Source organism: Ceratotherium simum, unplaced genomic scaffold (genome assembly GCF_057802395.1).
Source record: "Ceratotherium simum simum isolate JZ-2026a unplaced genomic scaffold, ASM5780239v1 HiC_scaffold_44, whole genome shotgun sequence".
Taxonomy (NCBI): Eukaryota; Metazoa; Chordata; class Mammalia; order Perissodactyla; family Rhinocerotidae; genus Ceratotherium; species Ceratotherium simum.
In genome coordinates, this window is record NW_028261260.1 from 1,681,294 (window position 1) to 1,705,732 (window position 24,439).

The 24,439-nt window shown below is 47.3% G+C and overlaps 2 long non-coding RNA genes across 2 annotated transcripts; both read left to right on the top strand.

Moving 5' to 3' along the window:
• The first annotated feature begins 1,676 nt into the window (after positions 1 to 1,676).
• Positions 1,677 to 22,802, top strand: LOC147911286 (uncharacterized). The gene is made up of 3 exons (XR_015551333.1): positions 1,677 to 1,777; positions 12,417 to 13,867; positions 19,528 to 22,802. It is a non-coding gene; the product is annotated as an uncharacterized LOC147911286 (long non-coding RNA).
• On the top strand, positions 1,787 to 4,516 carry LOC147911287 (uncharacterized). Its single transcript, XR_015551344.1, has 2 exons — positions 1,787 to 2,908; positions 3,850 to 4,516. It is a non-coding gene; the product is annotated as an uncharacterized LOC147911287 (long non-coding RNA).
• Positions 22,803 to 24,439: the final 1,637 nt, after the last annotated feature.

Here is a 24,439-nt window from a genome sequence, read left to right on the forward strand (position 1 = left end):
GAAAGACATCGATAAAGAAAAACAAAGCAAAAAACAAATTTTGGTTCTAAGTGGTCCTCTTGAGCCCAATTTAATCAAACACGGATTCTTTTTTATTGCCTATTTGCATCAGGAACATAATTACTAGCTGGAGCCTAATTTGAGAATATTCATTATGAATGAAATGTCATATCTAAGAACAGAATGGAATTCACTGAGGCTTTATTCTTGGAACATTTGTAGGATTAAGTCAGGACACACTGTGAGAGTGATAAATAAGTTCTGTATATTTTTCTTCTCCAAGACCATGGATTTCAGCCACACTTTATACCCATGTACTTTGCAACAATGAAAAACAATTAAACAATGACCTTGAATATTTAGCCCTCAGATTCATTAGTCTTTAAAATATAAATTGAGCAATTTAAATGTAGATGACTGAAAGACTATGGAGATTTCTAGAATGTCACATTAGGTCCTTTAGAAGTGAAGAATTGACTCTATAAAACATTTCTATTCCTTGTCATACCTTGACAATAGTGCTACTGTGACTCTGTTTTAAAGAGGATAATGCCAGGCTTTACTTTAATTTACACGTTTTTAAGTACGTGTACTTAATATTTCTCAGTCTCTTGAAAACTTTTATCATTAAACTCAAACTTCATTTAAATCACCAGACCTATTTGATGAAGTCAACATGATCATTTACTTGCAAACTCCTCAGAAAATTACTAATTTAACCTTACTTTGGATGATCCATTCTAGAACTCAAACTGGATTTGCCAGGCCCGTCAAAACGGCTCATAGCTATGTGTTTGTACATTTATCTGGGAAGATATCAACTAAGGGTAATTGTTCTTCCCAGATGCTTTCTTTACCTCAAACAGCAATACTTCCAAAGTTTTAATGAAAATGTGGACAATTTGGTGAAAACCAAGTGACTTGTTTGTTTTAGCATGCCAATGAGATTAAGAAAATAAGTATTTTAATTATTGTTATTGATTATAAAAATCAGAAGAAAACAAACTTCTTTGTCCAAAGACATTTCTGCAAGTGAAATTGTCTAAAAAACTGACAGCTTGCCTCCTCTTTTAACCACTAAACCATAAGAAATGTAATACCGTGGGCAAACACTTGAGCACTGTCACCTGCACAAGTCCCCAGCGCTGTCACCCCATCAAGGCCACAGATCAGGGTGAGGAGTTGGTGGAGGGAGACGGCTTCGCACTCAGCGTCTTTCCTTCCTGGGTCAGAACTCGGTCCCAGCTGCTCGCTGTCTAGTCTTCTGGGGAAGCAGAGAATTCTTCTGGGGACACGACACACTTCAGGTGTTAAGAATGTCATCATTCTTTTTTAAACAAATGTTAGATCATGTGACGCACTTCTCAGGACAGGAGGAGCCGCCTCAAGGGAAGGCAGATCTTCTCCAGGAGCTGACGGTCATCCAGGGAGAGCAGAGTCAAGGGCTGCAAAGCGCCAGCCAGCTCCTGCTCTCGTCTCATGGACACCTCGGTCACCACGCGCCCATGCCCAGGCCGTGCCCCCCCCAGCCGTTCCCATTGTAGCCTCAGAGGCCCGCGCATGCGCAGAACCGGCGCTCAGAGCGGCAGAGGGGCCGGCGAGCTGGAGAGCTGCGTGACGCGTGCACGGGAGGCAGGGTCCCTGGTGCGGAGGTGGCGGCTGCGCTGGTTTGTGTGTGGGGATTGGCAGTTTCTGGATCCTTCCTCCAGGATTTTCAGCGCTGTGGAGCTCTCCTTTCTGCAGTGTGGAGGAGCGCTGGGCAGGAGGCGGCGCCGAGGTAGGCGGTGGGCGGTGGGCGGTGGGCGGCGGGCTCCGCGAGGAGATCTCCGCCGCTGATGGCGGGAGCGCGGTGTCGGGGGCGGCGGATGGGGACGGGGCTGCTGGCGGGCTGCCTCAGGCGGGGGAGCCAAACCTCTGTCCCTTGGAGGAGCAGAGGAGCGTCGCCTGGCCGGCGGGTCCCTTTGCCTTGGCGGGGCCCCACCTCGGCAGGGCCTCCTGCCCACCCAGCAGAGGTGCAGGGGGCGGCAGGGAGTCGCCTGCCCTCTGTGTGCGCCCTTGAGTTCGCGCTCCCCCAGGACCCTGTCTAGGCCAGGTCGCGACATCCCGGGGTGAACACTTTCCTTCAGAAGACAGCCAGTGGTCAGCGCTCCTCTGCCTGACTCCGCTCAGGCTATTGGGCTCCTCATTGCGTTCTTTAAACAAATAAGCGTTCCTACTTCCTTGGGACCACCTTTATAGAAAAGCCTAATCCCATTAATGGTTTCTGATAATTGACTCTATATTTGCAAGGCGAACTTTGAAGCCTGTGAATTGTTGTAAACTGCATTTAATGAAAGGAGCTTTAAACAATCCTTGGTGAAAATTATGTAACTTCCTAATAATAACTCACCTTTGGTTAAGATAGATTGATGACTGATCAATTGATGATTGACATAATGTGTATGGAATTTAGGTTTCAGTGGAAAGGTTTTTCTTGGCAGTTGGTGCTAAAATTAAAATCGGATAAGGAGGAGGTTTTTAGAAGTAGTATGTAGTGTGTGTTTTGTCTCCGTACTCATTTAGAATCGTAAGAATTTAGATTTGGAAAGCCCATAGAACAAGAATTTTGAAATTTTGATTTGACTGACATGGTGAAAGGTCAAAAGGCCAAATACGGTAGGATTTCATTTATATGATATTCTAGAAAAGATAAACCATAAAGAAAGACAACAGATCGTTAGTTGCCATTAGTTTTAATATTTAGTTAATTATTTAATTTAATAGTTTAATCATTAGTTTTAATATTTCTGATTAAAAAAATACATTTTAATGATAACATCCTAATTATGCTTTTGGATGATTACAGAAGTTAATAACCTATTAAATTCTGCAGTAGGAACAAATGACTTGTTATTGGTGTCTTTGAAGTGTAAGTATTGGTGGTACTGAAATTTTTAACTAAGCTTTTTGGATTCTGAACTACTGGTTTTTTTACTAGATCATGTTGGACGTGGCATATTACAAGTTTCAAAAGGCTCTTTAAATTATTGTAGCAGGCTGAAGCTATTAAATTGTAATGTAAGAGCTTTATAGATGAAACAGGCAAAGTACAAAAAGCCATTCATCATTTTATCTTTGTTAAAAAATCAAGTAAATCTTATCATATACATGAATGACTTTTGGCTAGACAGACCTGAACTTGACAAGATGGACTCATTAGTATGGGGAACTTGTTTTGGAATGTTAAAATAGGAGAAGATATATTAGTTTTACCTGAGGGTGACCTGAGTCAATATGGTGGGTTTAGCTGCTTATATGCTCTTTCTGAGTTACGATCTTGATTAAAAAGCTGGTCATAGACATACCAAGAAATTTGGACCATTTTATGTATCAACATATTAAGAAGTCCTATTTCTCTGATAGTTTCTGATTTCAGGGTATCTGGGAAGAACAGTTTCTCAACATAGGTACTTTGGAATATAATTTTTGATAGTTGGCTTATTGAATCATAGAATCGTGGAGATGGAAATAATTTTAGTGGTTGTAGAGCCTAAACTCTTCATTTTCCAGGAAATGGAAAGTGAGGTTTCTTGAGTTAAGTCATCCATAGTCTGACTGCTACTTAGTGACAGAGTTGGAAGTAAATGCTCGGATGCTTGTCTCCAGATTCTTAGTACAGTGCTCTCTGTGCTGTATACATACTATTAAGGAGACAAACTAATAAGTTGCCTTCTCAGATCATATATGTAGCCAGCAGGGTTGATTCTTTCCCATATGCATTTTTTCCTTTCTTTTTAAAATAACTACTAACTACAATTAATTCATTCTCCTACCATGTCTAATGACTATCCTTATGTGTGTCTCCTCGAGCACACATGGATTCCCTAGAATGGACACCTGCCTGTGAGTGGATTGCTGGGCCAAAGGCTGATGTGCATCTGCAACTTGACGAGCTGCAGCCAAATCATCCTCTGAAGTTTTAACAATTTCCATTCCCACCAACAGTGTATGGGTCATCCTTGCCCTGGGAATTGTCAGATTGGCATTGTCAGATTTTTAAAGGTTTGCCAATCTGATGGGTGAGCAATGATGTATTTGTTTTCCTCTTGTTACAACTGTTTTGACAAATGCAGAGAGCTGTGCCACTACCACATTCAATATACAGAACAGTTCCAGCACCCAGAACTCCCTTCAGCTGCTCTTTTGTAGTCAACTCTTCCCCCACCCTTAACCCCTGGAGACTAACGATCTGCTGTCTTTCCCTATGGTTTGTCCTTTCTAGAATATCATATAAATGGAATTCTACAGCATTTGGCCTTTTGAGTCTGGATTCTTTCATTTAGCACAATACATTCATTTTAGTGTTCATCCATGTTGTTGCCTGTATCAGCACTTCCTTCTGTTTTATTGCTGAATGTAGTATCCATTGTATGAATGTACCACAGTTTATCCATCCACCAGTTGAAGGACATTTGAGTTATTTTCAGTTTTGTCTTTTTTGACTATGAATAAAGCTGCTATAAATCTTTGCAAACAAGTTTTTGTGTGAACATAAGTCTTCTTCTCTTGGGTAAGCACTTAAAAGTGGAATTGCTGGGTCACATGGTATGTGTATGTTTAACTTTATTTTAAAAACTGTTTGTGTAGCAAAGTCATGGCCCACAAATGTGTCTTAATCCCTGGAACATAGGAATATATTAGTTTACTTGCCAAAGGTGAATTAAATTTGCAGATGGAATTAAGGTTGCTAATCAACTGACTTCAAAATAGGGCGATTATCCTGGATTATCTAGGTGGGCCCAGTGCATCACAAAGGCCCTTAAAAGGGAAAGAGAAGCAGCAGAGTAGAAAAAGATGCAACAAGGGAAGCAGGGCCAGAGAGATGCAGAGTTTCTGGTTTTGAGGGTGGAGGAGGGGGGCCACAGCCTAAGGAATGTGGTTGTCTCTAGAAGCTTGAAAAGGCTAGGAAATGGATTAACCTTTAGAGTCCCCCAAAAAGAACCCAGCTCTGCCAACACCTTGATTATAGTCCAAGGAGACCCGTGTCAGACTGTTAACCTACAGAACTGTAAAACAATAAATCTGAGTTGTTTTTAAGCCATGAAATTTGTGCTAATTGGTTACAGCAGCATAACAAACTCCACTTTAAAACTGTTTTCCAAAGAGGCTGAACCACTTTGTGTTCCCACCAGCAATGTAGGAGTGTTCCAGTTACTTTCCATCCTCATTAACACTTGGTATGGTCAACCTCTTTAATTCTAGTCATTCTAATAGGTACGTAGCAGTATGTCAATGTGGTTTTTATGTGCATTTTTCTCATGATTAATGACATTGAGCATCTTTTCATGTGCTTATTTGCCATCTGTGTATCGTCTTTAGTGAAGTCTCCAAATCTGTGCCCATTTTAAACTTGGATTTTCTTATTGCTGAGTTTTGAGAGTTCTTTATAGTCCTGTCAGATATGTGATTGGCAAAAGTCTTCTTCCAGTCTGTGGCTTGCCTTCTCCATCCTCTCACCAGTGTCTTTGGAAGGTCTGTGTAATGTAACTCGAGAGGCTCCACATGAACTTGTCTTCCTTCCTTGGGAAACAGAGTGAGGTTGGAGCACCTGAGTCCAATCAGACGTTGATCAGAGTTGGGGCCGGGTCTCACTTTTAGTAAACCCAGCCCTTCCGCTTTCCCCTGTTCCTGTTTGCTGTGCTCCTCTCCCTCTGGTTCTAAGTCTGGTAGATCTCTGTCTCCTCTGGTTTGGGAGCCCACAGAAAATTCAGCTATGCCCTTCAGACATCTCAGCGCAGTTCTCCAACCTCCTACCTTACATCGCTTCACAATATGGCACATTCCCTGAAGGTCAGACTAATAGTATGTTTGGCTTCGGCCACTTCCACCACTGCTGGAGGTTTCACTTTGCTTCGTGGAAGCTTTTGGCCTAGTTCCCCAGATTCCTGTGTTGTACCAAAACTTAGCACAGGTGCTGTGAGGAAGAGCAGTTTGTGTGTCTGAAAGCCCTCAGGTTTCCTCTGCCACACCAGTCCTGCAGAATCACTACAAGTTTGGCTAGTTTCTCTTTTCCCTAGCCGAGACTCGGGCTGAGCAAGCCAGATCCTCGGCAAGCACCCTGAATCAGAAAACGCCTGCAGGAGAAAGAAAGATAAAAATCCTTGCTCACATAAAAGTGTTTTTCTTCTTTCTGGAATTTTAGTTGGTTGGTTCTGAAGCTCTCTGATGCTCTAAAAATATATCTATAATTTATCTGGCTGTGTCCAGTTTTGCAGCAAGTGTGCTTTCCTGTCTTAGTCTACTCTAAAACAGAAGTTCCCTTGTCATTAGTTTTTAACTCCATCAGTTATACATTGTCAATATTATTATTGTTTGGTAAAGTCATGCTTTCAATGATTTATTCAGATGTTTACCCTTTTTTATCCTGATGATCCATTTTTACATCTTAGCATTTCTTCTATCAATTTTTTGTTAAAGTACATTCATTTTACTTTTTATTTTTTTTCCTTGAGTAATATTAGCTCTGTGCTAACATCTGTGCCAATCTTCCTCTATTTTGATGTGTGTCACCACCGTGGCATGGCTGATGTGTGGTGTAGGTCCACGCCTAGGCTCTGAACCCATGAACCCAGGCCTTGGAAGCAGAGCGTGCTGAACTTAAACCTCTACACTGGGTGGCTGGCCCCCTTAAAGTACATTCATTAGAAGTTCCTTAATGAGCATTTGTTGGTGGTAATACTCTTAGTAAATGTTTGCATAAAAATATCTTTAATTCACCCCAGTTCTTGAGATATGGTTTGATTGGGTATACACTGAAAGTTATTTTCTCTCTGTACCTTGAAGATTTAATCCAACTCTCTCTTGCCTTCCATTGTTAAGAAATGTATCATAGGTCTAAATGTAAGTCTCTGTAAGTGTTCTGTCCCTCTGTGGGGCTTTGAATATCTTCTTTTGTATTTGGTGTTCTTTGGTTTCCCTGGATGGATCTGACTCTAGATTTTTTTGTTTTAATTGTGCTTGAGATGTGTTCAGCTGCCTGAATCTAGAATAGAAGTCTTTTATCAATTCTGGAAATTTCTTTTTGTGTGTGTGTGAGGAAAATCAGCCCTGAGCTAACATCCATGCTAATCTTCCTCTTTTTGCTGAGGAAGACTGACTCTGAGCTAACATCTATTGCCAATCCTCCTCCTTTTTTTGTTTCCCCCAAAGCCCCAGTAGATAGTTGTATTTCATAGTTGCACATCCTTCTAGTTGCTGTATGTGGGACGCTGCCTCAGCATGGCCAGAGAAGGGGTGCATTGGTGCGTGCCCAGGATCCAAACCTGGCCCATCAGCAGCAGAGCGCGTGCACCTGACCGCTAAGCCATGGGGCTGGCCCTGGAATCTTCTGTTATTATGTCTGAATATTCCTTTAAATCATATATATATTTATATTATTTGTGAATAGCTTCTGTTGGAATATGAATGTCCTTTTTCTTGTGTCTTAGAGGAGGAGAGTTCAATAGGGGAAGCTCACTCTGCCATGATGCTGATGTCACTCTCTTCTATATATTTATATGATTTAATTCAAATATATATACACATACTTATTTATACACATTCAATATATATTCGTTAAATATATATTATTTAATTCAACATATTGTTCAATATAATGATTTATATTATTCAAAAAATGTACATATCTTATTTCTATATATGATCCTGTACTTGACCAAACTCAAGCCAGGCTCCATTGAGCCCTCTTCTTGACTAGGTCTCAATCTTGGCCAATTATAACTATGACCTCTCAGCACAAATCATTTCACCCCCCCACACACGTTATAAGACTTAAACGCTGACATAGTTTCTAACAGCTCAAATCCACATCCTTAGGATGACCCCTGCCCCCTTAAAGTGCCTGCCAGAGAAAGCTCAAGGCAGCCAAAAGAATTGACTGTTTGTTCTGGCCAACACTCGATCATTGGCCCCTGACATCCTTTTCTTAGAGCATTTACCCAAAAGTGCTTACAACTGTGAATATTTCCTTTGTCCTTTTCAGTTCTATATGTGTCTCCAATAACCCAGGAGTGCATTTCTCAAGGTCCTGAGAGCCATTCCTTGAGCTGAGGACAGGGTGTCTGTCCCAGACTCTGTGAGAGGAGAGAAGTGAAACTTTGATCATTTCCAACCAGCAGACACAACTGGCCAGATCACACTGCACTGACCAACACTGTAACTTTCCCCTCCCTGACTCGACTGAGCCCCTGCTCACCCCTCTGCCTGCTCCCTCATTCTCCCTTTCAAATGGCCAGTCACTTCTGTACAAATCAAATTGAGTTCAGTTCATCCTGTTCCCTCTTCCCTATTGCAGTGGTATATTACTGATTAAAATCTGTCCTGACCACTTTAACTAGAGTCTGGCTTTGTGTATACTCTATATTTAACACACATACAGATAATCTCATGCATATGCATATATATGCATATACCAACATAACCATGGGCCCTCCAGGACCAGTTCAACTGACTCCTTCTTATCAACAGAGTAGTTAAGAGTTTTCTTTCAGGAACTGAGACCCCTAGTCCAGTTAAGGCCAGTTGAGACCACCAACCCATCAACTAGGCCTGCGCAAATGCTCAATAAATGCCATTTTTTATATCAAGGAGCTAAAAGCTCCATCCTCAGATCATCATAACACTGCCAATTTCTGAACACACATCAGATGAAGAGCCACAAAGCTTGACTTTGCTTGTGAAGATCATCAATTACCTCATTTCTCCTTACTTCCAATCATCTACCTCCACATGTCAGACCACCCTGCCCTTCATCCCATAAATTGTGCCCCAAGCCTTGCATCGGGGAGACAGATCTGAGACAGACACATGAGCCCTGTCTCCTTGTAGATAAATCTCACAAAATAAAGCTACAATTCTTTTCCCAAAAGTTGATGCCAGAATAATTGGCTTTTTTAATGTGCATTGGGAAAGAGAACCCCAATATTGTGCGGTAACATCAATACATACATATACACTTAATGGATGTTTTATCTTTTCTTTTTTTCTTTGCTGAGGATTCACCCTGAGCTAACATATGTGCCAGTCTTCCTCTATTTTGCATGTGAGTTGCCACTACAGCCTGGCCACTGATGAGTGGTGTAGGTCTACTCCCAGGAACGGAGCGTGGGCTGCTGAAGTGGAGTTCTCTGAACTTAACCACTAGGCCATGGGACCGGCCCATGTCTAATTGTTTTGAAGATGTTACTAGATATGCAATTGAAGTTTCACTATGATCTCTGGATTTCCTTGCTGCTCCTTTAGTCCCTCACTTCAGTGTATGTGTTTCTTGCTCCATTTTTCATGCTAGAGGAATTCTTCAAATATCAAGTGGTCCTTGGCTACCTGTTCATATTTCTGTGATGGGAAGAAAACAGCTGAGTAGGATCTCTGTGGGCCTGATGGGGCCTGTGAATGTCTGGACTCAATGTTTCTTCAGGGATGTTGAGTGTTGAACTAGTAACAGGCAAACAGTGTTGGTGCCCATGCTAGTCTGTAACAACATATTTATTCCACACATTCCTACAATGACAGACATCATCTGAACACATGGAAATGCTGACAACAAACCCACACACACACTATTTGCAAATGACCATCAGCATTCAGACTGTAAACTACACCTGATAATGCACACTGATACTCAGAACATACACACAAACTCAGACACACATACAGACCACTCAGAGCCCACAGTGACTTGAATTCTCTAAACACACACAGACATCAACAAAACACACCTTCTGAGTAGTTTTAAGCCATGAAATTTGTGCTAGTTTGTTACAGCAGCATAACAAACTCCACTTTAAAACTGTTGTCCAGGTGCCGGCCCCATGGCTTAGCGGTTAAGTGCGTCCGCTCTGCTACTGGCGAGCCGGGTTCGGATCCCAGGCCTGCACCGATGCACCGCTTCTCTGGCCATGCTGAGGCCACGTCCCACATACAGCAACTATAAAGATGTGCAACTATGACATACAACTATCTACTGGGGCTTTGGGGAAGAAAAAAAGTAGGAGGATTGGCATGGATGTTAGCTCAGGGTTGATCTTCCTCACAAAAATATAAATAAATAAATAAATAAATAATGGACTGTTTTCCAACCACTTTGTGTTCCCACCAGCAATGTAGGAGTGTTCCAGTTACTTTCCATCCTCATTAACACTTCTTATGGTCATCCTCTTTAATTCTAGTCATTCCAATAGGTACGTAGCGGTATGTCAATGTGGTTTTTATGTGCATTTTTCTCACGATTAATGACATTGAGCATCTTTTCATGTGCTTATTTGCCATCTGTTTATCTTCTTTAGTGAAGTGTCCAAATCTGTGCCCATTTTAAACTTGGATTTTCTTATTGCCGAGTTTTGAGAGTTATTTATTGTCCTGTCAGATATGTGATTTGCAAAGGTCTTCTCCCAGTCTGTGGCTTGCCTTCTCCATCCTCTCACCAGTGTCTTTGGAAGGTCTGTGTAACATAACTCGAGAGGCTCCACATGACCTTATTTTCCTTCGATGAGAAACAGAGTGAGGTTGGATCACCTGAGTCCAATCAGACGTTGATCAGAGTTGGGGCTGGGTCTCACTTTTAGTAAACCCAGCCCTTCTGCTTTCCCCGTTCCTGTTTGCTGTGCTCCTCTCCCCCGCACAGGGGTCTGGTTCTAAGTCTGGTAGATCTCTATCTCTTCAGGTTTGGGAGCCCACAGAAAATTCAGCTACTCCCTTCAGATATCTCAGCGCAGCTCTCCAGCCTCCTACCTTACATCGCTTCACAATATGGCACATTCCCTGAAGGTCAGACTAGCAGTATGTTGGACTTAGGCCACTTCCACCACTTCTGGACGTTTCACTTTGTTTTGTGGAAGCTTTTGGCCTAGTTCCTCAGATTCCTGTGCGGAACCAAAACTTAGCACATGTGCTGTGAGAAAGAGCAGTTGTGTGTTTGCAAGCCCTCAGGTTTCCTCTGCCACACCAGTCCTGCAGAATCACTACAAGTTTGGCTAGTTTCTCTTTTCCCTAGCCGAGGCTCTGACTGAGCAAGCCAGATCCTCGGCAACCAGCTAGAATCAGAAAACGCCTCCAGGGAAAGAAAGATAAAAATCCTTGCTCACATAAAAGACTTTTTCTTCTTTCTGGAATTTTAGTTGGTTGATTCTGAAGTTGTCTGATGCTCTAAAAATATATTTATAATTTATCTGCCTGTGTCCAGTTTTGCAGCAAGTGTGCTTTCCTGTCCTAGTCTCCTCTAAAACAGAAGTTCCCTTGTCATTAGTTTTTAACTCCATCTGTTATACATTGTCAATATTATTATTGTTTGGTAAAGTCATGCTTTCAATGATTTATTCAGATGTTACCCTTTTTTATCCTCACGATCCATTTTTACCTCTTAGCAGTTCTTCTATCAGTTTCTTTCTTCTTAAAGTATATTCTTTTTCACTTTTTAAGTTTTTTTCCTTGAGGAAGATTAGCCCTGGGCTGACATCTGTGCCAGTCTTCCTCTATTTTGTATGTGGGTCACCACCATGGCATGGCTGATGAGTGTTGTAGATCCACTCTTGGGATCCAAACCCACGAACCCAGGCCTTGGAAACGGAGTGTGCTGAACTTAAACCACTACACCAGGGGGCTGGCCCCCTTAAAGTATATTCTTTAGAAGATCCTTAATGAGCATTTGTTGGTGGTAATACCCTTAGTAAATGTTTGCATAAAAATATCTTTGTCACCCTAGTTCTTGAGGTATGGTTTGATTGGATATACACTGAAAGTTCTTTTCTCTCTGTACCTGGAAGATTTATTCCAACTCTCTTTTGCCTTCCATTGTTAAGAAATGTATCATAGGTCTAAATGTAAGTCTCTGTAAGTGTTCTGTTCCTCTGTGGAGCTTTGAATATCTTCTTTTGTATTTAGTGTTCTTTGGTTTCCCTGGATGGATCTGGCTCTAGATTTTTTTTTTTTTTTTTAGTTGTGCTTGAGATGTATTCAGCTGCCTGAATCTAGAGTAGGAGTCTTTTATCAATTCTGTAAATTACTGTTATTATGTCTGAATATTCCTTTAAATCATATATATATTTATATTATTTAATTCAAATATATATAAACATACTTATACATATTCATTATATATTCATTAAATATATATTTATATTATTTAACTCAATATATTATTCAGTCTAGTGATTTGTATTATTCAAAAAATATACATATATTATTTATATATGTAGATTCCTGTACTTACTGTTTGTACTGGGAGAAACACAGAAGAGATAGAAACAGACTGGATTAGTCTTGTCTGAACTCCTATCACGTAGGACTTGAATCATTCAACAAATGAGCCATTAATGGCAGCTATACCACTGGGATCACTTCTCCTTCCTTACCATCGCCTCCCCTCTCTGCTCCCACTCTAGTTCCAGGGCAAGTTACCTGTGGCTCCTGAGTGCTGCTCCTTGGCCTGGAAGGGCCTTCCTTCACCCCATCCACCCTGTGAGCTCACCTTACCCTTCAAGACTCGACTCCAGTGATGCCTCCTTGGGAAGCCCTCCCTGACGTTCTATCTCCCCAGACCTGCTCTAGGCCACCACCCTGCCTCCTGCCCACGTCCATCACTGCCTGGCACCTTGCTGGGCCCCCTTGTCTGGACTTCATGTCCAGCCCAGCCCCTCAGGAGGGGAGGAAATGCTTAGGCTCAGGGCAATGGAGCAGATTCCTGGACTGTGGTGACACTGCCCACCCCAGGAGAGGTCATTCTTTGGGCCTCTTCCAGCTTGGGCCCAATGCAGCTCAGGGGGAGCTAGGACACAGGGAGGCTGGCTCTGGGCTCAGCAGATCACAGGGTGGGCCTAGGGAAAAGGCACAGGGGGCCACACAGAGGGGCTCGGGGCAAAACTCCAAGTCGACAATACCCTTGCTAAGGGCAGCAGGGGCCAAAGGCAGCTGCGCAGGCCGCAGGACGTGCTGGCGAGCCTTTCATCTGCTCAGAGAGTCCCAGGGCTGGATAGAAGGAACTCAGGAGGCCCATCTGAGGTGGAGGTCACCTCGGGGGCATGCAAGCAGAAGCTGAGGGTCCCACAGCAAGTGGAATCTGAAGAGCTGACCCTCAAACTCCTTGCGGCTCTAACGTCTCCGAGTTGGAAGTCAGTCCCCTCAGTCACAGCCTCTAGCTGCCCCCTCACAGGGCTGTGCCTCTCAAACACCGCTCCCAAGGAGAGTGGAGGCTGAGGGTGAAGGCAACCTCCTACCCCTGAGAACCGTTGTGATCACAGCCTCCCGCAAGGGGCCAAGGATGATGAGCAAGGGACAGAGGGACTGACCCACATGACTTCCCCTCGGATGCTGAACATGCTTGTGATTCACCAGGCCAATCAGTATCTGTCCCCATCCTCCACTCCTCTCCCCAAAAGGACATGTCAGTGTTTACTATGACATCCACAGACACATCAAGGGCATCTGGGAAGAATCATGTGTACATCTGGAGAGAAGGGCACTGTGAAAACCAGTAATATCTGCATCCATGTGTGCAGATACTGACATCCACATACAGCTGTCACATTCCTCCAGCAGCCCTGGAATACTCTGCAATCACGCTGGCAGATTTTGGCACATGGTAGCCAAACCAACTTGTGGTGTCCCCAAGTGCCACCACTGCTGGGGCCTACCATGAGGGTGGGAGGAGGCAGGGTGCCATGCCCCATCTCACAAAAGTCTGGCTGGTGTCCAGGAGGGTCTCACAGCCTTCGACAATCATGCCCCCCATGGCTATGTTTTCCTGGATGCTCTCTGTTTCATTTACTTCATTGTGCATTATCCTGTGGAGAGAGAAAATGTCAGAGACAGGCTGCCCCCACCTCTCAGCGAGAAGGTAATGCCAGGCCTCTGGCCAGACCTAGGAAGAAAGCCTAGGATTCTCAGGTGGATCCTGTGTTCACAAAGGGGGAGAGAGCATGCATATTGAATGCCCGCTCTGCCGGGCACTCTATGGGCATGGTATCACATCATCCTTCTCATAGCCCAAGGAGACAGGTGTTGGAAATGGAAATGGAGATTAACAGCTAGAAAGCAGGTCTGATTTAAAAGTTTGAACCACGTGGAACTGAGATGGCAAAACTGGGAGGACAGGAGTATAGGAAACAACCTTTCTTCATTACTCTGCCCCCCACACCACTACTGGCCTTATCTCCATCCATAGAACTCCACCCACCCATCCTTCCTCAGGGCCTTTGCATTTACTGTCTCCACCCCTCCCCCAATGCATGTTATATAGCTGCTTCCTTAATGTTCGGGTCCTGGAATGGCTTAGTTTTGGAGCACCTGGCAATACAGCTGGCTCAATGAAAGTCTGACTCCAGTAGGCTCCAGTATGTTTGGTGGGAGCAAGACACACCTTGTCCCTTAATGTGAGAATAAGGACAACTCTCCTATTTGTCCTGTTATGACTGCCGCAACACCCCTCCTCCAGGAGGTGGCGCCATTTAACTGCTTTTTAAAAATAGCATTGGTGGTGGGGCCGGCCCCGTGGCTTAGCGGTTAAGTGTGCACGCTCCGTTACTGGCGGCCCGGGTTCGGATCCCGGGCGCGCACCGACACGCTGCTTCTCCGGCCATGCTGAGGCCACGTCCCACATACAGCAATTAGAAGGATGTGCAACTATGACACACAACTATCTACTGGGGCTTTGGGGAAAAAAAGGAGGAGGATTGGCAATAGATGTTAGCTCAGAGCCGGTCTTCCTCAGCCAAAAAAAAAAAAAAAGGATTAGCGTGGATGTTAGCTCAGGGCTGATCTTCCTCACACACAAAAAAATAACATTGGTGGGAAAAGACGTCTGTGAGTTGCCAACTTGCTAAGAGCCTTGGTGGGTTTTCAGGAGTCTTAGGAAGATAGTAATTTTGTGGGGATGAGCATCTGGAGAAAGTACCCCACTTACTCCAAGAAAAGCACAAATGTCTTATTTGTCTGCTGATGCCTCAAATTCTACAACCACGACCAGATCACCAAGAGGGCTGCTTAATATGCATGGCTTCCAAAGTTCTCTAGTAGACACTGTCCAATTTAACCCTCCCAGCAAAGAGAGATACACTGGTCGAGCTGGATCGGTGATTAACGAACTCAGCGATGAGCCAATTACTGGGCCCCTCTGACCCTCAGTGTGCTCACCTGTAGAATGTCGGAGTGAGGATGGAAAAGAATGCATTTCACGTGCTGACCTCAGGCCCAGCACACACGGCAGGTGCTTGAGTAAAGGGCCGTGATCACTGTTGCTAGTATCACTCGTTGCAAAGGTGTTATTATCCAACTATTATTACCCGTTGTTTTCTGGCTATCAGACTGTGGCATGGAGACGGAGTCTCTTCCTTAGAATCCTCAGTCCCTCCCTCCCAGCAATGCTCTTCTCAGCAGCCCAGTCCCTAGCCCTCTTCTGGAAGGGTCGGGGCACAGGGAGGCACCATTCAAGGATATGCTAGTTCCCTGGATAGGGATTCATTTTTGGAAGTTAGCAAAGGTAAGCAGAACCATTTCTTTTGACGATGGTGGGGATTTTGCTGAGGAGGGCTGTATTTGCTACAAACAAGGGGGCGATCCCACGGTAGCAACACTAGTTTCACTGTTAGACAAGTGCCAGCTGCAGCTGCTCAGGACTCCTGCCAGCCCCGGCTGGGGTTTGTGCTGAGAGCCACACTATCCACGCAGCTGGAGAGGAGTTCCCAGGGCCGCAGTCTGCCGGGGCAGCTGGAATTGACAACCTGGGTAACAGTGAGCCCAAGAGATGAGGTTCAGGAGAAAAAGCGGGACAAAGGCCAGAGGTAGGAGAGAGTCAGTCCCAGGGGAGGAGTGTTTCTGAGCACAGCCAGGGAGGGTTTGTTATCTGATGGCTTCCTGCCTGGCTGGGAGCTTTCCTCAGTCCCCCAAGGAAGGGAGAGGAGGATGAAAGGGCTGCTGTCAGGGCTATAGGAAAACCCTCTTCTGTGCCTCTAGGGCTGTGTTCAGGCCAGATGCAGGTGATCAGGTGATCAGGTGATCAGATGAGTAGGCTTCTGGAAAGGGGATCAGGATCTTAGGATAAAGTCCTTGGCACCCATGTGCCTTCCTTGCTCTGGCACGCACCGGGACAGGGCATCCCACAGGGATGAGGAGCCTCGTTGGAGTCCCAAGTCTTCTCCTTGGGGAAGTGTGCAGGATTTGGCTCCTTGGGTCATGAGAGGACTGGGGTCTCCACCCCACAATGGTTTATGTTAGTCTACAAACACACTCTGATTACATCTGCTCCCTGAATGAACCCCCACTCCGCGGCCTGTGCCCTGCCCTAGTCCAGCCTAGTCCTCCCTCTGCCCAGCTGGGAGACGTGGCCCTACTGGCTGCCTTTTGCTGGACTCGGGAAGCCATTTAGGGCACTGAGTGGTTGGCAGGGCTGGGTACTGGACCCTACATGCTGCAGACCGACCCTCCTTTGCAGATTCTGGCAGCCCATCGTTGAGTACAAGGCTGCTCATCATATCTTAGCCTCCATAAGGTGCAGACCCCAGGGCTCAGCTCTTGGTACGCACCTCGTTCCTGCCTAAACCTACTCCCTTGGTGATCTCACCAGTCTTGTGACTTTAAATACCATCTCTGAGCTGATGGCTCCTGAATGGCTCACTCCATTACACTTCAGACTCAAATGCCCTCCTCCGTCTTGTCCCCTCCACCACTGTTGTCCATCTCAAGCTCAACATGCCCCCAGTCAAGATCCAGTGAAGCAAGAAAGATTTCCCCTCCACACCTGCCCATCCTGCCAGTTTTTCCATCTTGGTTAGCAGCAACTCCAACCTTCTGCTTGCTCAGCCAAAAACTGTCGAATCACTCTTGCCTCCCATCTTCTCTCTCCCCACATCTAATGCATCAGAAACTCCTGTTGGTTCCATCTTCAAAACACACCTCGAATCTGAACCTCCTCCTCCTCACCTCCACTGCCACCACCTGGTGCAGGCCACCGTCAACTGCTGCCTGGGCTGTTGTAGGCGCCTCCTCCCTGGTCCCTCTGCTTCTGCCCTGGCAGAGGAAGGATCCCCCTGGGCTTTGGAGACTGAATGAGGGGCAGCGGAGGGGCCTTGACCAGAGGGCTGGGGCCTCTGACACTGGAAAAGTCAGGCGTTTGTCCATCCATGACACTGCCTGCTGTGACTGCACCCTTGGGCACATGAAGGCCCATCAGCCAGGACCCCCTCTGGGGCTCCTATACCACAGGTTGTGAGACACTGACACTGGAGAACAGGGGAAGTTGACAGAGTGCCTGCGAGTCCCTGGGCAGATCCCTGTTCTGGCAGATGGGCCCACGTGAGTGCCCAGGGCCCTTCCTCGAACGCCATCTGTGCCAGGGACAGCACAGCACCCACACCATCCCACCAACTGCCCCCTGAGCTTGAGCTGTGTACTCCTCAGATTGCTCCGGAGACCCTGCTTCCAGGTGGGGCAAGCTGGGGGTGCCCCAACACCCACCCCTTGGGATCCTAACCTGAACATGATATTTTAGCATCTGGGGCTCAGGAAACTCCTGCTGGGGAGCATCCTTAGCCCTGGCCTTTCCACTGATGGGGGCACCCCGGAGCCGGGCTCACCCAGACAGCTCCCCCAGTTTAGCCCTGGCATCGTCCAGTCTGTTGGCTCTATGTGCTCGTGAAAAGTGGGCCAGGAGCTCGTGCAGTGTCAGAATGTGCCTGGGAATCTGCGGCAGGGAGAGGCAGGGGGACAGGGACAGAGGCAAGGAGAGAGACAGTGATGAAGTAAGTCAGAGAGAAAACAGCAATGTAGAGAGGGAGAGAGAGTGACCAAGTGGACGGAGAATGGTTCTCTCAGCAACCAGCACTCTCATGAGCAGGGATGAGGACGGACACCCACAGCACTTCTGATCTCAGACTCTAATGTGGAGGATCTTCCAGGGTCTTGTTTGGGGCAAGAGCCCAGATCTTGATGCTCTAAGCCAGCAGGAGAAAGGGCCTGGAGGTGGGCTCAGTACCAGGAGCTCCCCCTCACCTTCCCACACTGCATGCTCTGTGGAGCTGGACAGCCCTGCGGTCTGCTGGGTCAAGGGCTGGCTCTAACCCCATTCTCCAGGCAGCCCAGAGCTGGAGCCTGTTAGGGTCTGGGCTCTTCCGGCCATGGCTCCATGGTGCCCCCAGCTGTGGCTTGCTCCCAGCTGGGGCCCTCACTGCCATGGACCCCCAGAAGGCTCCCCAGCCATGCGCTCTCAAGGACAGGGCTAGGTGCCAGCTGGAACATGGGGTCAGTGAGGAAGATCTCCAGAACTCTCTCCTTGCAGTCAGTTTGGCCTCATAGTGCTTCAGCAGCTTGTCAAAGTCACGTCGCTGTTCTGCTTGCAGTGGGCCAAGATCTGCAGGCTGTACTGGTAGCTGGAGACCAACTCCTGATAGAAATTGACCATGGGCAGCAGGATGGCCAACAGGTCTGCTCGGTGGGATGCCCCACAAGCCCTTGGTCACCCAGCCCCACCCACGGAGGTCAAGACCTAGTTCAGAGCTCCCACCCAGAGACACCCTTGCCTTTGAGGATGACTCTGGCACCACTGACCTATCCAGGGCCAGATAGTTGGCCCCAGGCATCAGGACACCATCAGAGTCACAGATCTTTATAGAGATGGGGCCCCATCTTGTCTGACACCTGTGTATTGGAAGGTCGGAGAGGGCTGTTGTGGGTGCTGTGGTGTGCCTCACCGCCTGAAGGGTCTGAAGGGCTACCCAGCTCCGGAGTTTTGGGGGTTCAGCTGAGGCCTCTGTGGTCACTGAATTGCAGCTCCACATCCCCCTCAGCCCTGGCTCCCCCAAGAGGCCTCCCTCCCAGAGTGCCCCACCAGTGACAGAAGTGACCCATCCGAGGTCATAAGGTGAGTCAGTAGCTGGCCTGGAACCAGGTCTCCTGAGTCCCCCATTCCAGGGCTTCCCTCCACAAGACATGCCCTCCCGAGTCACATCCCTTCAGCTGTCCGTCCCTTTATCCATTTGTCCCTGTCCTTCCACACCTCCCCAGGCTCAGCAACTTGGGTCTGCTGCTGGCCTGCTCTGTCCCAACCTCTTGGAAACACAATACCCTGCCTTCCAGCTCCCGAAAGCCCAGCCAATCTCCCCAAACCTGCCCTTCAGTACTTGATTGGCAGGGATGGGTCCACTGAAACCTCTGCTTATAAACTCCATTAAAGAAAAACATGCCTCCTTTGCAATAAACTCTAAGTGGGAGCTTACACAGGGCATTCCACTACCCATGGGACGGCACCATCACCCACGCAACTACAGGAAGTGCAGACCTCGTCTTTCTAGGGCCGCTTCCCATTGTGACCTTGGGGGAAAAGCGGGGCTCTCTGACTTAGGGAAGTGAACAAGAAAATGTCACACTCAGTGTGGGAGAGGCGCGATGCAGGTGGTCCTACTGTGCAGCCCTCGGGGCCGTCAGGGCGGTGCAGTCAGCTCAGAGAGCAGTGACGCAGGGTGGAAGGAGTGGGAGCCTTGACCGTGCTTCTACCTTTTGTTTCAGTCATTCTACTTTTGGAAACCTGTCCCAAGGAGACGCTCTCTCATATGAACATTTCAGTTGCAGAGATGAGTGTTTCTAGTAACAAAAATTTGCAACAACTTTAAGAGCCAATGATGGGAGATGGCTGCATGGATGATGGCATGCTCACAGGTACTGGAGGATCATACAGCCATCAAAAAGCATACTTTCAGCATGAGAAAACACTTGTGCTATAATGTTAAGTAAAAAAACAAACACATCAAGATTCAAATTCAACATTCATATATGTGATATTATGTAAATAAAGCGGGGGGAACATCCCAAGGTCTGTGCATAGAAAAAAATTTGAAGAAAACACAACAAAGTGTTTACAGTGGTTATCTTTGGGAAGGAGAACTATGGTTGATATAGCTTTGAACATTTTCTGATTCTCTAGATTGTCAAATTTTCTCAAATGGGTTCATATATATAATTTTTAAAAGGGAAAAGTAGATAAGGAACTAAAAATATATCACTTCCTCCTAGAAAAACAGCTTTTGCCAACTTGTCTTTCCTCTTCTGCTCCCTCTGAGGGATTCTGTGTGTTTTAAGGTGTGTTTTACACCCCGGGAGGATGGAAGTGCTGCCAGCCTGGAGGAGTGGGCCCTGGAGAGGGACTTCTCAGGTGGATTTTGGTGCAGGTGGGGCTGGGGACCTCTGCCAGGGCTGCCTGCTCACCCAGATCCCAGAGGGCCAGCTGGAGATGCAGGTCTTCAGGCCTTGGTAAAGATCTGGTGCAAACACACGATGGCCTCACTGACAGAGGAACCACAGGGTAAGCTCCGGCCACGGAGTTCCTGCCCCTCCAAGGCCTCGCCCACAAGTCCAGCAGAGCTGAGGGGACTAGGGAGAGGTCAGGGGCTGCCACCACCGGTGGGACTTGAGCAGCCTTTCTCAAGTGACACCTTATGTGAAAACCCCATCAGCGGGATGGACTATGTCACTTGTGGCCCAGTGCAGAGAAAATATGCAGGACCCCTTCTTAAAAAATGACAAAATTTCAAGATGGTGACAGCAGAGCACTAAACCAAACATAGACTTTTCTAAACATGGATCACATGCGCCAGAAGCTGGCAGAGGATGGGAGCTGCTCTCGCTGCCAGCCTTCCTGGCACCCTCAGTGTCCACCTGCTGCGGTGACCCCAAGGGATCTTAGAGGAACTCAGGGCTCTGGAGAATTCAGAGGAAATGCCACTGATGATGTGAAAAGAGCTAGGGCTTGAGACCCACACAGATCAGGCTCAAATCCACCTTATCCTGCTGCTCAGCTGTGTGACCTCCAGCAAGATGCCTAATATCTCTGAACCTCAGGTCTTTCCTGTAAAATATGAAGGTGAAATGACGTCACTCCTGTAATAATGGGACAATTTGAGGGCCTGGTACAGAGAAGTTGCTCAGTAAAGACTACCTCTCGACCACCCCCTTTTGGGGGGACAACTTAGAAAAGCAAAAACACCCAGATTCTCCCAAGCACATGCCCTGTCACCACCTAAAGAGCCCTGGGTATCATGCCTTCTCACTGGCAGCTTAGCACCAGGTTGGGTAATGGGCCTCTGAGCACCCCTGGCAGCCACATTTGCCGTGGCTCCCCTCCCAGCACCCTCTTCCCCGCCCATGCTCCCCAGCCAGCCAGCTCCAGAACACAGCCCGAGTCTCCTCTCCCAGGATGAGCTGTAAGGATACCAGAGAGACTTCCTGCAGCCCCCTCCCCTCCCAACTGTTCCTCCTCTGTTCTTGTTCATCACCCTCAGCTCCTACCACCCTGGAGACCTGGGAACCACCCCAATGTGTCTGGTGTTTGAGCTGAACGACAGAGGGGAAGCCAAAGGGACTCTGTCGTGCACCCCATTTGTAGACAGGAAAACAGACCCAGAGAGAAAGAGTGAAGCCCCCGGGAGTCAGGGCAGCCCCAGCGTAGGAGCCTGTCCTCATATCCCTGCAGTGGTCTCTGTCTTTCTCTGCCACATCAGATGCCCCTCCCTAGTCCCATTCTCCACGTGTGCTCTCTGCTCCCTCCCTCTATGATGACCCAGCACTTTGGCTGTTGGAGTCCCCTGGTGCTTTCCTCTTCTGTGAGCTGCCACGGGGCTGTCTCCTCTCCCAGCAGTTTGTGCCCTGAGGGCAAACCCCCACCCTGGGGTCTCACTCTCTCAGTACAACAAGAGCAGGGGTGGAACGTGCTTAGTGGGCACAGAGACACCCTTGAGCTGTGTGGCACACGTCCAAAGATAGTAGCTCAGGAAATCACAAACATGCCACAGAGCCAGCTCCCCTCCCTTTCCAGGGCATGTGGCTTTGTCCCCTCAAGGCCACTTGCTGAAGCACAGGATGAATGGGCTCTGACAATTGACCGAATGGAGCACTTTGAAAGCAAAATGGGACAGTTAGCCACTCTCCACTTCCGGGTTGCTAAAACTACACCAGCCTGTGCTTGAAGAGCGGCTGAAAATATCTAATGGAGAAATATTCAGTGTCAATGCAGGCTTTTCTATTTTTTCCATTCTCTGAGAACCTAGGCACATGAAATAATGGCTGTTCTTGGATCTGAACTCTAAAGAGCTAAGGGACTCACACACAGGCTCATGGAGAGCTCAGAGACACGTGGATGCCCAGTCAGCACCCTCACTGCCCTGATGTCATCACCCCCATGCCAGTCTGCTCTCTTTGCCAGTTCTGGGATTTGCACGTGGTAGCCTTTTCTCTTTAGGATTGTAGGGTATGCGTGTGGGTGTGGGTGTGTGGGTAAATGTAGTCTGTATGTAAAACTGATGGCGCTCTTCTCAGAGGCATCTACAGGACATCTACTCCCCAGGGACCAGAGCAAAAACCAGATGCAGTCAGGTCAGATGCTCTGCTCCCTGCACAGGCAACACTGGCAGTCTGGGAGTCTGATTTAAGGATTGTGCTGGGTGGGCAATGCTCTGGAGAGCTGTGAGCCTGGGGACCCTGCAGAAGCCTTGGGCCACGGCCCACCCCTGTTAGGAGCCAATGTCAGGATGGCCACAGGAACCCCAGCCCCTCTGAGATCACAGAGACAGCCTTTCCCTTATCCTGAAGGTTCCTTCTGAGGATGCATTTGCTTTGGATCCAGGTTGGCTTGGCTGACGTCCAAGGCCTGCTCAGTTGACCCTTGTCAACGATGACCACGGAGAGTTGGGACTTCGGCTTATTATCCCAACTCGCCGGCTAGAGTCCAGCTCTGGCTACCCAACCTGGCTCAATGTCTGGCGTCTCAGCTGAGCCCTGCCCACTTGCCATCCCAGTCTGGCCTTCTTGGCCCATCAGAGGCAAACCCTCATTTGCCACATCCCTCGGCGGCACTGCTCGTTCGCTCCTGCCCCACCACAGTCCCCTCTCTGGAGACAGTGTCTTTAATCCAGAATGCATTTAGTCGGTGCAGTCATTGATGGAGGAATTAGTCCATGGTTTTCTCTCTTTTGTTAGCAGTCAAGGTTTTGCTAAAGATCTCTGTACTTCCTGTTTTTCAAACAGCTGCCACACAACTCAGTTCTCTCTCCTTCCTTCTCCATTCCCTCTGGCCTCTTCCAAGCCTAAGAGATGCCCATCTCTGTCTCCCTTTGTGCCAATGCTGTCAGCATGTCCTGATGGAGTTCGTGTGGTGGCACCATGCTGGGCATGGGTGAGACAGCCAGAGGGGGATAAGTCAGATCCCTTCACTGGAGGAGCTTCCAGCCTAAGAAAAGGGTCAGAAACCCACAGAGGTAACTTATACTCCAACAAGGTGAGGCCAGAACAGAGGTGGGCCCCTAATGCAGTGGGAGGGTCTCACCATGGAATCCACAAGCGCTACCCAGAGGTTTTGAAGGACAAAACAGGAGCCCAATTGGGCTGGCCCCGTGCTGTGGCAGTTAAGTGCATGAGCTCCGCTGCTGGCGGCCCGGGATCCAAACTGATGCACCGCTTGTCAGGCCATGCTGTGGTTGTGTCCCATATAAAAGTGGAGGAAAATGGGCACAGATATTAGCCCATGGCCAGTCTTCCTCAGCAAAAAGTGGAAGATTGGCATGGATGTTAGCTCAGGGCTGATCTTCCTCACAAAAAAAAAAAAAAAGAAACTCAACATGTGTGCTAGAGTATAGAAGGAATTGGAGCAGAAGGGATGATGTGAACAAAGATGCAGAGTACAACAGGGTGTTGAGTGCAGGGCAGCAGGGGTGGGGATGGCAGGAGGAACATGGGAAACAGGACTCAAGGCATGCAGTGGGCCCTGCAGAGGGGCTGCCTGGGGAGGGGTCAAGGTGGCCCTCTCCATGTCAAAGTTGGTTTGTAAACATGATCCCAAGGCTACAGTTTTACCACAAACCCTGAACTAAAGATCTGTGCAGTTTCTTGCAGAGTCAGCCTTCCAGGATTCTGAGTGCTCCCAAGCCAGGAAAATACCATGACCACCTCTAAATTCCTACCCTTCCCTTTGGGCTGCCTGAGCCGTCCCAACTTACTTCCAATCATAAATGGGAGAAAAATAACTATTAAAACAATGAAATGGTGCCAAACTGAGGATTCTAGAGGAGGGAAGGATTCTTCTCAGAAGAGGATGTTCCCTTTGTTTTAGATGGTCCTTGTAGCTTTTTGGTTACAAAAGATGAAGCCCAAGAGGACTCTTTAGATGGGAGAGAAGAGACTGAGCAGAGCTGGACAGTTTTGCTTAATAACTTTGCTTTTGTTTGGGTGTGATCTCCTGTTACCTCTAGGGAGAGTTGGCTGCTGGTGGGGGCTCTGAGTGTAGAGGTTATAGAGGAGTAGAGACAGGGCCAGTGTCCTCGATGTCTGACCTGTGCACAGCCTGCTTAGAAGGGCCTAATGCCTGGTTTAAGGCTCTGCTGTTGTTGCCTTGAAATTCTTAAGAGCCCTGCATTTTCAATTTGCACTGGGC